This window comes from Prionailurus bengalensis, chromosome D3 (assembly GCF_016509475.1).
Source record: "Prionailurus bengalensis isolate Pbe53 chromosome D3, Fcat_Pben_1.1_paternal_pri, whole genome shotgun sequence".
Lineage (NCBI taxonomy): Eukaryota > Metazoa > Chordata > Mammalia > Carnivora > Felidae > Prionailurus > Prionailurus bengalensis.
The window spans coordinates 25,149,860-25,164,223 of NC_057356.1; positions in this window are offsets into that span (position 1 = coordinate 25,149,860).

Here is a 14,364-nt window from a genome sequence, read left to right on the forward strand (position 1 = left end):
TGTATCACACATGCACTGATGTTTTAACCCCTCAATCCCACGTTTTGGCATTTACCCTGAAGATTCAACTCTACAGACCTAGAACCACAAATGCACACAGTTAGTTATTCATCGAGGCATTCTTTGTAACAGCAAAATATTAGGAATGCCCTAAATGCCTACTCATAGCAGACTGGTTGAATAAACCATGGCACTTCCAATGGAATGGCATACTAGGCAGCCTAAAAAATTGAAGATACATTCTGTGAAGAGAAGCAAAGTTGCTTCTGGTACATACTGGCAAATGAAAAAGCAAAGTATAACATAGTATCTATAGTATGCTCTCTTTTACCAAACTAAAATGGAAGATATGAAAAATACGTGAATGTAAATTCATAAAAGGAAGACTACAAGATTCATTTCTGGTGTGAAGCAAATAAAAATGACCTTTTAGGAGTCAGGACGGGACAATGATGCAGTGAGGCTGGAAGAGAGACATCTCCTGGGACTTTTTTTTTTCTTTAATTTATATTCTTTTTTTAAAAAAAATGTTTATTTATTTTTGAGAGAGCTCAATCAGGGGAGAGGCAGCAAGAGGGGGCAGAGAATCTGAAGTAGGGTCTGTGCCAACAGCAGTGAGCCCAATGTGGGTCCCAAACTCATGAACCACGATATCCTGACCTGAACCGATGAAGTCAGACACTCAACCTACCAAGCCACCTACACACCCCTCTATAATTTATATACTTGAATCATATAAATATTTATAGATTCAAAGATAAAATTCAATAAAAAATATCGAAAAAGACAGCAAACCCTAAAATTAAACACAAACAGAAACAAATGAACCTAACTCTATACCAAATTGATAACTTTGGTAGGCAGACTTCTAACCTGGCTCCCAAGATTCTCTACCTCCTGGTACTCATGGCTTTGTGTGAATATCTCTCCCTGAATGTGGCCGGACCTAGTGACTCACTTGTAATGAATGGAATATGACAAAGGTGATGGGGCTTCCCTTTTGAGATTATGTTATGAAAGAAGTGACTTCTGTCTTGCTGGCACTCTCTGTTTCTGGCTCTTCTTGTGGGTTGACTTTGAGAGAGAGGAGGTCACCTGGGCAAGGAACTGAGTGGCATCTGACCAATTTCCAGAGAAGACCTGGGACCTTCATCCCAATGTCCTCAAGGAGCTGAATCTTTAACGTTTAACCGCATGAGTGAGTATGGGAGTAGACTCCCCAGTTCAACCTCCGGAGGGACCCAGCTCAGTCTATAGGAGCTTGATTGAACAGAGGGCCTAAAACAGAGGGCCATAAAGCAGAGGGTCCAGGTAAGCTACACCTGCATCCACAGAAAGTCTTAAGATAATAAATAATGCTTTAAGCCACTATGTTCTGGGTGGTTCTTTAAGCAGCAGCAGATAATGCAAAACTATAACCACACAGAATGAATTCAAGTAGTCTTCAAATGCAGTTCTGTAACTGAACATTCTTAACTGATTATATTCCAAAGTCAAGAAGAACTTCAAAGAAATCTTGAATTCTAACGGGCAGGTTGTTGCTGCTAGTTGGATTGGTATGATTTGGAAATAGTTTCATGTGACTTGGAGGGTGGATCAAATGAATATATATTTTTATATTTGGGAAAATGGGTTTTTCATGGTGGAATCAGGGAATGGGGAATGTGAGGGAGAACCTCATGATGTTAGACTTAAATTGGAGGTATTGGAGTGAACACACATACACCTTCTTTTCTCTGGAAGACCCTAGAAACAGTGACACCCTGGCAGTAATGAGCACATCTTGGGATCGTATCTTGCTTCTTAAGTACCATTCTTCAGTGGAAGAGACTGGGACATCTTGGAGAAATGGCTGAGTCCAGAGTTGGAGCAAAGAAAATACTAGATGGACCTAGAACATTTTATTGCATCAGAAAGTAAGGAAGTTCTCAAAGAATGAGGAAGACATGTGCAAAAGAATACAAGGGCCATCTTGAAGGAGCTCCCACTGACAAAATCTGGAACAATTTGAGCAGTAAAAAATGCTAATGAAATAAAAAGGAGGGGCTGTGGAAAACCCTTCTCTACCAAAGCATATCAACTGTTAAGTGTAAGGAAAGAATGATACGTTTTCCAAACACCTCCACGTTGCAACCGCCATGCAATAGCTGATTCTGGCAAGGACCACTAACGGATAGCAAAACCCCTGGGTGAAAGTTTCCTGGAGAAGGGGATGTTTACACAGTCCCCAAGTGTCAAGGAAAATGGTAGGCCTGGCGGACGGCGCCTTAACCAACTGACCAACTTGGTTGGTCGGTAAATGGGACCGAATGGCATCAGGTGTTCCTTGGGGAGATGAAATGGGGAGCATGTACCTTTGTAAGCACGAGTGCCCAAAAGGTTTAGCCTGCATCTGATGATGAGGACACAACTGGACCCCTACCAGTTGGGGGACAGTCTACAACCCAATCGGTCTGGATTCTTTAAAAACATCAACGTCATAGGGAAGGAAGAAAGGAAAGTCAAGCATGGCACCAGAAAGTGAAGGAAAGTGAAGGATATACAAGGACTGCTCTTGCATATTTAGGGAACTTGAAGGTTGAGGAGGGATGGTGTCTGCATCACTGGACTTTAAGGGGCTCAATGGAGACATTAGGGGGAAGTGCTGCTGGATGGTTCCACGTAGCTTGGACCAGCTGGGTGACAGTGGGCTGGTGACTGTCCCTCTCTGAACTCTATTTTCTTCCTCTGCAGATGAGGACAGTGCTGAGAGCCTAATATTGAGCTGGGGAGGAGGAGGGATTGGGAGGAGGGGTGTGAATGAGAAGGTGCATATGGTGCGTAGACAAAGAGAAATGAACCTGTCATGAGCACAGTAGATGCCTGGCAAAGGTCAGATCCTTCCCCTTCTCCCCTAGCTGACCCCACTGTCCTGCATCCACGGTGGGCTACTGTCTTTGAAGCCACATTCTGTCTCTCTGTGGTCCCCAGCCAGGGTGTTGCACTGCTGTCCGCCCTGATGCCCTTACTCTAGCCCCACACTTGGGACCACCATCCCCACCCCCATACCTACGGTACCTGATGGGGGTATGGAGGAGGGAATCATACAGCTATTTGCTGAACTTTCTTTGGACATTCCCTCCCTCTGCCTGGCTGCCTCAACCCTGACTTCCTGGCAAGCGTTCTGGTTGCTATTTCATCTGGAATTACTGGAATCCTACTGTCTCCTGTCAGCTTCTTCCCCCTCCCCCGACTCTCTTGGGAGACAGGCACGATGGATGGTCTGAGTTGCCAGGGTCGTGGCACAGCCCAGTGCACACACATATGCTGGCTCCCCTCCCGTCTCCATGTTTCTGTCGCTTGCTTTATTTTTCCCTCCACCTCCTTGTGCCTATCTGCCTAAAGATATTCTGTTGTTAATCCCTCCCTAGCTCTCTCGCTGTCTTTCTCCCTCATTGTATCTCTGGGATTGTCAGTATCTCGCCCTCTGTGTCTCTCTCTGTCTCTATCAGTCTTTCTTTTACTGCCTTTCTCTTTCTGAGGGTATCTCCACCCCAACTTCTCTAGATGCCAAATGCAACATTTCCTCTAGAGGATATCAGGACTATTGACTTTGGAAGCAAATCCTCACTCTGGAGTCATAGGTGGATGTGTGGCCTTCCTTTGTGCCTCTGTTCCCGGCTTCCGCCTTGGGAATAAAACAGGACCTCCTGCAGGAGCTTCTCCAGCAATTAACAAAGTGACACGAGCAATCACCCCACAAAATATCCAGCAGATTAGAACCCTCACTGCTCACGTGGATCTACAAAGCTCCCCACTCCTGCCTCATGCATGTGCTCCAGACTGGCGCACACCATCCTGCTCCTAAACAGGACAAGCTGGTTTCCCTCCCAGGCTTTTGTCCTTGCTAATCCTCTCCTTGGAGGGCTCTTCCCGCAGACTTTCACAGCATCTGTCTGTCACATCATTCAGGCCTCCAGACACTCCCGGTGGTTTTGAAACATGTCTTCACATTCTCAGGCATTCCTCCCTTCCAAAGGCAAAGCTCCACAACCCTCCTCCTGGAGTGTGACTCAACCCAAATGGATAGGATGTGGCAAAAGGGACAGTGTGCAACTCCTGAGGCTGGTCACAGAGGTGTGGGAGCTTCCCTCTGCTCTCTCTTGGATCACACCCCTGAGTGGAACTGGCCACCGTGTTGTCAGGAGGTTCAGGCTGCCTCCTGGGGACCCGTGTATGGACAGGAGCTGAGGCCTCCCGCTCACAGCCAGCACTGACTTGCCAGGCATGTTTGGGATCCACCTTGCAGATGGATCCTTCAGCCCCGGTTGAGCCTTCAGATGATACCGCAGCCCTGGTTCACATCTTAATTGCATCCTCATGGGAAACCCTGAGCCAGAGTCACACAGTGCTGCTAAATTGGGGGTAATCCATTGTGTGGAAGTAGATAATTAGTACACTCTCGATTCCTTTACTCTGATGCCATACTTTATTTCTGTTTACTGATTTTTGCCCCCACACTGGGCGGTAAGCTCCATGAAGGCAGTGCTGTGTCCGTGCAGGTCACCACTGTGTCCCCCAGGCCGACGCATGGCGCTCACTCAGTAACCATGGCATGAGTGAAGGGAGATCAAGGATTTCAGGCTCGGCCCAAGATTCCACCTGTGAATCTCTCTCTCCAAGGAAGGCAGGAAAGCTTGCCCAACGCCCTTTCTTGTCTTTCTGTGTTTGGTTTCCCACACCTTCTGTGGCTTTCTGTTTGGTTTTATTCCTGGATGCCTGACAGGGTGGGGGTTTGCACAGCTAAAGAGGTGTCTGTGGGAAGAAGGGCTCTGCGTGCTTTCTCCTCTAACAAGCTGAGCCCAAAAAAAAGGCACTCCCCCTCATGGCAGCAGGGACAAAAATAGCCTGGATGCGGGATTCTGACAGAGGTGGGATGGCAGACGCTGTGTGGCTGAGGACTGGGGCAGCTCTGCTCTCTCTGGGCAGCCAAAGGGTGCACCACGCTGATCGCTCACCACATGTGGCCCATCACCCCCTTACTCATTTCTCATCCTTCAACCCAGTCATTCTCTATTGATTATTTACTCATCTATTCATTTTTACCATTAATCCATCCATCCATCCATGTGTCCAACCATCCACCAATCCCACATGCATCCATTACCATCTAGATATATTTTAATTCCATCTAAACATCTTTGTGCTCTTATGGTAATTAATGAACCTATTCACCCAGCCATATGCCTATTTATTATATATATTAATTCGTGAATTCATTCACTAACTCACGGAACCTGCAATTCATTTCAACCCCTAAGTCTTTACTATAAGCCTAGTTGGCCCCAGGCGCTGTGCCAGACTCTGGGATTATTTGCAAACAAGACAGACCTGGTCCCTACCTGTGTGCAGACCACCTGAATGATTTCCTCCGATTCAGGTGAGTTGCTGGTCATGAGGTGCAGTGAAGTGAGGACAACATCCCTAAAATCTGAAGACGATGTGATGGGGCCACAGCAGAGTGAACACAGTGTTGAGCCATGACACCTGCTGCTGGTCCACCACCTGAATCCTGAACCTCTCTGAGCCTCAACTTCATCTTCTGGGAAATGGGGACAATGTAGATACCCCCATCATGCATGGCCGCCATGTGAATGCAGTGAGGAGTGCCTTTTTATAAAGGAGTACTTCACAGTACACTGCAATTGTGAGTGCTTGTGTTTCTGTGTGTGTGTGTGTGCACAGTGTATCTTTCGAGTTTCCTATCACCCACACATCACTCCACCAAAGGCTCTTCCCCACAGTCTGGGATCATCTCTGGCATTCTGCTGGGATGGCAGACAGCAGCTGGCACCCTGCCTTTGGAGTTCTTATTGTGAATCCAAGGGTTTTGCAGGGAGCTAGGAGTCCTTCCTCCTTGGGGAGGAGATCATTCTTGTCTTGGTTTCAGTCGGGAAATTATTTAGATGCCTTTACACATCCCCCCCTAGAACTTCAGATTCCCAGGGTCGAGTGCATCTTCCAAGTTCATTACTCAAGAATCACTGTGGCTAATCGCTGCTGAGCCCTTCATTTGCTTGTGACCCCAGGCAGATGGCTTCACTTCCCTGAGCCTCTGTTTCCTCTCCTGTATGCTCGAACTTTGCAACCCTTGCAAGGCTATGGGCTGGGAACATCACGCGAGCAGTGTGGGTGCCTGGTAACAGGCGGCTGTTGCTGGCAATTCTAAAGGATGGTGTAAAACCCACGCCTGAGTCCGCAGAGGAGAGAAGCCCGGGACTCTGCCCAGAACAGTGGGGGAGATCAGATGTGATTTTCTTTTTCCAATTTATTTCGTTACTGGCCCCAGTGACATGGAAGGAGGTGGGAGATTCTTCCTCATGGTCAACACCTATACAAGGTTCTTTCCACTCAGCTTTGCTGTTTATGAAGCAGGGCTCTCAGAGCTGGTCTAGCCAAGGGGTAGCAGACAGGGGCCCCTCAGGCTGATGACTGAGCTGGTCCCAACTGGTTTTGAAAAGCAGAGACTCAGTGAGGCCGGAGTGAGAAATCTGACGCCCCAGTGCCCTCCGCCCGGAGCCCACGAAGATTGGCATGCCCTTGAGACCCTTCAGGGTCAGTCCCACTCTCCTGCTCCACCCCTGCTCACCTCCTTCTCGGTTCCCAAGCTCATCCTGACCATATCCAAGGCACATCCCAGAAGGAGCCCAGCTGTCCTTGCCACAGGCTTTTCCTTACTCCTAAAATCCCTTTCCTCTTGCTTTCTACCCAGATAATCCCTATTCATCCTTCAGGTCTGAATTCTACCAGGTTACACCCGGGGAAAGACTTCCCTGAACCGCCCACGGGCTGGGGAAAGGGGTGCTTCTCCTTTGTAGACCCACAACTCGCTGGGCCCCCACTGAGAGTCCCCATGGGTCTGTTTGCTTGTCTCCTTTCCCCCCGGGGACCATGAAGTCCTCAGAGACCTGGTGAGAACCCCATTCACTCTGTGCTCTCGGGCCCAGTAACAATAGCACATGAACACATCCAGAGGCATGTATTGAATGAACGAGGAGAGATACAGAGGCAGAAAGACATGGGGAAAGACAGACACAGAGAAAGAAAAAAAGGAAGAAAAGAAAGAACAGATGGATTATTTGGGGCACAAAACCTTGGATCTTGTTTCTTTCCAGCCTCTGTTTTTTGACACGATCATCAGAAGATAGTACCTGAGGTGACCCCAGCAGGTAAGAAACAGGACCCTTCTTCGATGCCATTATGCTGTCGTATGGACAACATCTGGCAGTGAAGAGCAGCCTGGTGTTGGAGTCCAGAGACCAGCTTGCAGATCCCTACAAAACTTGCGAGAAACCCCCTTTTCCTCTCTGGGCTGCGGTTTCTGTATCTGTTAAGTGGGAGCCGCATCCACATACCCTGGTTGGAACGTCTGGGTCTCTGGGGATGCTTCGGGATACCTTCACAGAGGAAGGAAGCCTGGACGGGTGATAGCATCACTCCAGGCAAGTAAGCTGGACCCAGCAGGGGAGCTAGTCCCAGACAGGTAAGGGAGCAGGAGGGAAACCAGGCTGCGGGAAGGAAAGCAGGCTGGAGCGCCAGCCAGAGGAAGGGGAAGCGGAAGCTGAGGCTGGGGCGGGGCGGGGCGGGGAAGGGCAGCCCACGGGCGCTCCATAACGCCAGGTGCACCCTATTCCTGTTCTGGACCATGGCTTTGACCTCAAGATGTCTTCAGGTGAGGGACACCCGATCGACCTCACTGGACCTGACAGTGTGATTTCATCCCTCCGGATTTGCGTAGACAATGTCTCCCCGTGCCTCTTCCATCACCCCTTCCCAGCCAAGTCCTAGTGCTCAGTTCACACGAGGCGAAATAGTTGGATGCTGGGAAAACATTAAGTCATTGGTGGATTTTTTTCCCCCGTTTCCACTTGCGTTTGTTTGTTTCCTGTAAGGTTGCCTGACACCAGCCAGCCTTGAATTTGGTCCTGTTCCCTCCACAGCTGGGACCCGGGGAGCCCAGCTCAGGTCGTGCACAGAGCCGGTGGCCTGTCAGGCAGCCAATATACACAGACAGCAGGGGGTGCTCAGGGGAAGTGAGATAATGAGAATGGCTCCCTCAAAACACCACCAGACTGTACCCCCCACCCCCCGTCATGACATAACAGAGTTCAGTCGATCAAAAGAATATCTAACTCTGAAAGGCCTCCTCCCCCTGCTAGCTTCAGCCACACAGGAAATGTATGAGCCCAGGGGTCCTTGACCTAAGAGAGGTCCTTGACCTCTTCAAGACTTGGGCAAGTCATTCCAACTTTCTGTGTTGGTTCCATCATCTGTTAAATGGGTTGTTGTGGTGGCAGACATAGTAAATGAAAACACAGGGCACCTGGTTAGATTGGAATTTCAGAGAAATGATGACTTTTCCACATAAGTATATCCCAGGCTCTACTGGGGATATACTTATGTTGAAAAAAGTTAATGTTGTTGCTCTGAAATCAAAATTTAATGGGGCGTCCTGTATTTTATCTGACAACCCCAACCGGTAACAATAAAGTGAAATGTGTTCCCGCACATCATGGTGTGCCCAACTCCACAGAAAGCGATCAGAACCTGGTAGCCATGTCTAGAAGAGTCAGACCAGGAATACTGGGCATTGAATACTAATATTAATTAATGTTAATTAGTTATTAGTATATTAATACCGGCGTTAAGCCCATCATTTACTGAGCAGCTACTATGTTCCAGGCACGTTCTTTGCATTATTATCCATTTCCAATCATGACACACTCAACATGGTCCGTTGAGCCCCCATTTTGCTGCCATACCAGGACTCTGCAAGATTAAATCCTAGAAAAGCCATGATTGTCAATGGTCCCCATGCTGTTCTGAGCACCCTGAAAAGGTTACTTCCTTGAATGCCCCCACCGCCACTGTGAATAGATACTATTGTTCTGCTATTACTATTACCTTTATTTTGCAAACAAGGAAACTGAGACCCAAGACTTACCCAAGGCTACTCGACTCATTCATGGCTGAATGGAGCTCCAACCCCAGATAGACTGGCTCTGTCCCAAACCTCAGCTGCCTCCCAGCCTCATATACAGCGTATACAGTAAGTGTTCCCAAGAAGGTACACGTCACTCACTAGCTGTATCCCACTTCACCATCCTGTCAGCCCTGTGAGCAGAGGGTAATTTCATTTTTTTAAAATCTCTTTTAAAAAATGTTTATTTATCTCTGAGACAGAGAAAGAGAGAGAGAGAGAGAGAGAGAGAGAGAGACAGAGCTTGAGCAGGGGACGGGAAGAAGGACAGGGAGACCCAGAATCCGAAGCAGCCTCCAGGACTGAGCTCTCAGCACAGAGCCCGATGTGGGACTGGAACCTACGAATGGTGAGATCATGACCTGAGCCAAAATTGGATGTTTAACTGACTGAGCCAGCCAGGCACCCCCAGAGGGCAATTTCAGATGGGACTTGAGACTTCTCCTTGCTCTGCACCCTGAGTCAATGTCAGGATATATGTTTACAGAACCCCAGAGGTGAGGGCCGGAAGGACCTGGGGTAACTCAGAGAGAGCGGAGGTAAGGGGTCCGTGGGTGGAGTCCATTCCTGCCTCCAGCTGAGAAGCTTTGAGGCTTCCTGCCTGCATGACCTTGGGCAAGGTCCTTGGCTGCTGTGGACCCCTGTCGCTCCGTCTGTAAAACGGGAGTGCTAACAGTACCTTCCTCTATGACTGCTGTAATCTTTAAATGATTCAATCCACAAAAAGCATTTAGCGCAGTGCCCCCCCCCCCAACCCCACCCCTGGCACACAGAAACTGCAGAATAAATGTGGGCCGTCGAGATCGCTTTCATGCGTCTTAGTTTGGGCACCTCCAGAGCAGAACTGGAGATAAGGATTCCAGGGCGGGCGGCTCCACTGGGAAGGTAACTCACGAAGCTCCCAGGGCGGTGGGTAGCCGGCGGGGGGACCCGGAAGGGAAGAAACCGATAAGGAGTGCGGAGTGAGCATGTGGCTGCTGTGGGCAGCGGGCGCTCCGTCTTGGAGACTGGGTAGGACACACCCCAGAGTTGTCAGCCCAAGGCAAGGTTGCCGCGGTATTCATCCTCCAGCACCTGTCCCTCACGGCCGAGGGCTGCTCCCAGAGAAATGCACCCCCAGCGTCCCTGGCCTGGTCCAATGCACAGACCCAGTGCACCTTGCGGACCAGAGAGAGCCCCTAGGGACGGGCCAGCTGTAGGGTTCCTGAAAGAGTCCATGTCAAGCGGACATGGGCACATCTGTACAGCCTCCCCAGAAGATTCGATCTGATTCAATTTGATTAAAAAGCATCCTTCTGCGAAAACCATGACAACGATAATAATAATGCAGGCTGAAAACCAGGCGCGTGATGTGACCCCCGCACCCCTCGTGAATACCCAGCGTGCTCTTCTCCGAAGCAGACAACGGGGCGCCTGGCTGGCCAGGGAAGCACCCCAGATCTCCTTCTGCTCCGAGGAGGAAATGGGGCAGCTGTCTGGGTTCTAGGACAGAAAAGGACACCAGCCGTCCTTCAGGCCCGCACACCCCGCCGAGGCCAAGGTGCTAACCGCAGAGGCTGAGGGCCCATAAAGCATGCTGGGCGTCTGCTGGTGGCTGGCTGGAGGCAACGCCTGTCAGGGACCAGCGCTCAGCTTTGATTTAGCATCTGAGCAAAGGTTGAAAAGAAAAACGGGGCGGAGGGAACTCCACTGGATTGGGCAAAAATATTCACTCAGAGCGGTCGGGCCAGGAGTCTATACAGCACCTCCCTAGTGCCCGGAGTTTTACATGGATCGCCCGCACTCACCTAAGAGTAGACGCTATTTTATCCCCATTTTCCAGAGGAGGAAGTGAAGGCTCAGAGACGGCAGGTAAGCTGCTCAAGGACAGACAGCAAGAAATGGGCAGAGTTGGGATGAGGGCCCAGCACGGGGTCCAGAGTGTGTGTGGGCATTAAGTAGCCCCCTCCTGGATACGGGCTATGGGAATAAACGTTGTTCCAGGACACATGGGCAGGCAGTGATGGTCAGTGGTTAGCCTGTGGCTCTAGAATATGATTACCTGCCTTTATTTCCTGGGCTTTCTGTGGCTTTCACTGAGCGATGTAAACTCTCTGGGACTCAGTTTTCTTATCACTAAAACGAGGGGGGGGGGCCGCCTGGGTGGCTCAGTCGGTTAAGCATCTGGCTTCAGCTCAGGTCATGATCTCATGGTTTGTGAGTTCGAGTCCCGCGTCAGGCTCTGTGCTAACCACTCGGAGCCTGGATGGAGCCTGTTTCGGATTCTGTGTCTCCCTCTCTCTCTGCCCCTCCCCTGCTTGCCCTCTGTCTCTCTGTCTCTCTCTAAAAATAAATAAACATTGACAAAACTTTTTAAAAATAAAATAAAAAATAATAAAATGGGGACACCAAGAATGTGTGCTTCCTTGGGTAGTCTGCAGATAGAATGGTGTCAAAGTTGAATTTTCTCTCTGGAGTAACTGATGCTTGGTAAATATCCCACCCATCTCAGGACTATTTATAATTCACAAGGGGCTCTCAGCAGCAAAAACAAACAAACAAAAAGAGCTTTCAATGGTGGAAGCTCAGCCATTGCACAGACAAGCAAACTGAGGCTCAGCAGTGCAAGATCCCTTGCTCGGGTCAGATAGCTGGTAGGCACCAGAGCCAGAGATCCAGCCCAAGACTACCCAGTTCCAGAGCCCAAGAGTCCAGCCACCCTCAGCCGAGCTGGGATATGTGAATTTCCTCCTGCAAACATCTGATGAAGGCGCTGAGGGTGGCTGTGTTGCCCTGGGAAGATGGTAACCTCACCACCCTGCCAAGCAGGCACTTGGGTGTGGGGGGTGGGGGAGGGGGGAAAGTTTGGTCACAGCTAGTCAACCCAACTGGATGTTCCCCTGTTTGTTCTGCCAGACATTGATGTCTCAGCGGACACCAAACCCACTTCACTGTTCCCAAAGCCTCTGCCTGGTGAGTCCCCTCCCCGCTCCAACCTAACTGCAGTCCTGTTCAGAACAGCCTTCTCCATGAACACATCCCCAGATGTTTCAGACTTTGCAAGATTCAGAAAGCCATCTGTATCCAGAAAAAGAAAAAGGAAGGAAGGAAGGAAGGAAGGAAGGAAGGAAGGAAGGAGAAAGAAAGAAAGAAAGAAAGAAAGAAAGAAAGAAAGAAAGAGAAAGAGAGAAGAAAGAAAGAAAGAAAGAAAGAGGAAAGAAAGAAAAAAGAAAGAAAGAAAAGAAAAGAAAGAAAGAGGGAGAGAGAAAGAAGAAAGAAATTAAGAGGGAGAGAGAGAGAAGAAAGAAAGAGGGAGAGAGGAAAAAATAAAGAAAGAAAGAAGGAAAGAAAGAGGAAGGAAGGAAGGAAGGAGAAAGAAAGAAAGAACGAAAGAAAGAAAAAGAGAAAGGAAAGAAAAAGAAGAAAGAAAAGAAAAAGAAAGAGGGAGAGAGAAAGAAAGAAATAAAGAGGGAGAGAGAGAGAAGAAAGAAAGGAGAGAGAGAAGAAAGAAAGAAAGAAAGAAATAAAGAGGGAGAGAGAGAGAAGAAAGAAAGGAGAGAGAGAAGAAAGAAAGAAAGAAAGAAAGAAAGAAAGGAAAAGGATTTCATTCTGGACGCCGGGCCACGTTAGCTCATGGCCCAGTTTTCTGGGTCATGGTTAGAGGTGCGTGATACTCTTATGCAAGGCATTTGGCGGCAGAGAGACTCGAGTTCCTAAAGATTATTATTTTAACAAACCCAGCTTTGACGTGTCCAAAGGCAGCGGGAGGCTCTGAAGGGTTTTCCAAGAAAGCGTGTGTTTCTTGGGGTTATTATTTCAGACTCAAGTTCAGGGAGGGAGACTGTTTTGCTCAACTCGTGTTTCTGGAAAAACAGGCACTTGGAAAGAGTTGGACGAGGCGGGCAGGATGTGGAACGGAGAGTTGCTGGCCTGGGGAACAGGGGCCGGGGGAGCTGGGAGGAGACGGGCCAGCGCCCCAGTGAGGCCTCTTCTTGAGCTCGGACTCAGCAGCCTGGCTCCCGTCCTCGGACCGAGGGAAGAGGCTGCCTGAAGATGAGAGCTGTTTGAGCTCTCTGTTGGCTCGGTTCAGCCAGCCTTTCCCACCCGGAGCTCGGATGGTGGGAGAAGACGGGACCGTGGATGCAAGCCGCCATCTTGGTTAGCTGTGCAAGGCGGGGGCTAAGGCGTGGGGGTGCTGTCTAGACATCACTAGCCCCCCGCAGGCTTCAGCTTCCCCTCTGGAATCAAGAACCTTGAAGGCTCATGTGCGGCCCAGCCCTTCCCTGTGGCTCCCCACTGCCCCATACCACTCTCTTCCTCACGCACTGGGCTCCAGCCTCACGGTCCTGCCAGGCCCATGGCCTTTCCTTCTGCCTAGATCTTCTTCTTTGCTCTTAACTCACCTCTCATCCTTCGGACACCATTTAACTATGCCCTTCACCAGGCGGCCTTCCTCCAGCCCCCAAACTGAGTCAGGGGACTCTAGCTCTCTGAATTAAGTCCTCGTTCAACATCCTGCGCTGAAGCCCCTGGGACAGGAACCGTGTTCATCTCATCTCACTGTGGTTTCTCCAGCACCTGGCCTGACACACAGTAGGTGCTAAAGCTACAGACGGAAACATCTCCCAAGTCAGGCTCCCGGCAGCATGTGGCCCCGCCCAAGGATGGGAGCAGAGCTCAGACCCCGTGGTCAGCCCATGACACCAGACAGATACCAGACAGACCGGCAGACATACAGAGACCCCTTCTCCGCCCCCCTTCTTCTTAGGACTGTGTGGAAAGCCCTGCTCTGGGGGCAAATGCATCCAACCCACCTTCATTAGCGCCGCTCAAGAGTCAGTCAAAGCCATCTGCCTTACAAGAAAGGACCCTTTGGTGCCGACCCGCCATTCTGTCTCACGGACTCCGTCTCCCCCAAGTTTCCCCCATTTCCTCTTGTCCCCTGGCTTCGTTCCAGGCGTCTCCCAAATCCGCCAGGCAGAGACTCCTCCGATAAACCCCCTGCCAGGAGATTCCACCGGGAGACTGCGTGTTCTCACGTCTCCCTTGCTCCCAGAGCCGGTTCCTTGGGGGACCCGCCATTCTCGCAGGCCCGGAGGTGAGTCATCAGCATGTCACGTGTCCCAGGGAATGTCAAGTGTCTCCTGCTTTAGAGCCTCACGCCCTGGACTTTGTTTTATGGGGTTGGGCTGTCTGGGGCTGCCGCCGATTTCATCCATCAACTCGGGACCGCTCCAACACTAATGCTGAATTTATAGAAGTGGTTAAACAAAGTGTTGACAATATGGACGGCGTGTTTCTGATTAACACGGCGATTCCGAGGGAAACTGCCAACTGCGGGGAAGTCAGTAAAACACAGCAGCGAT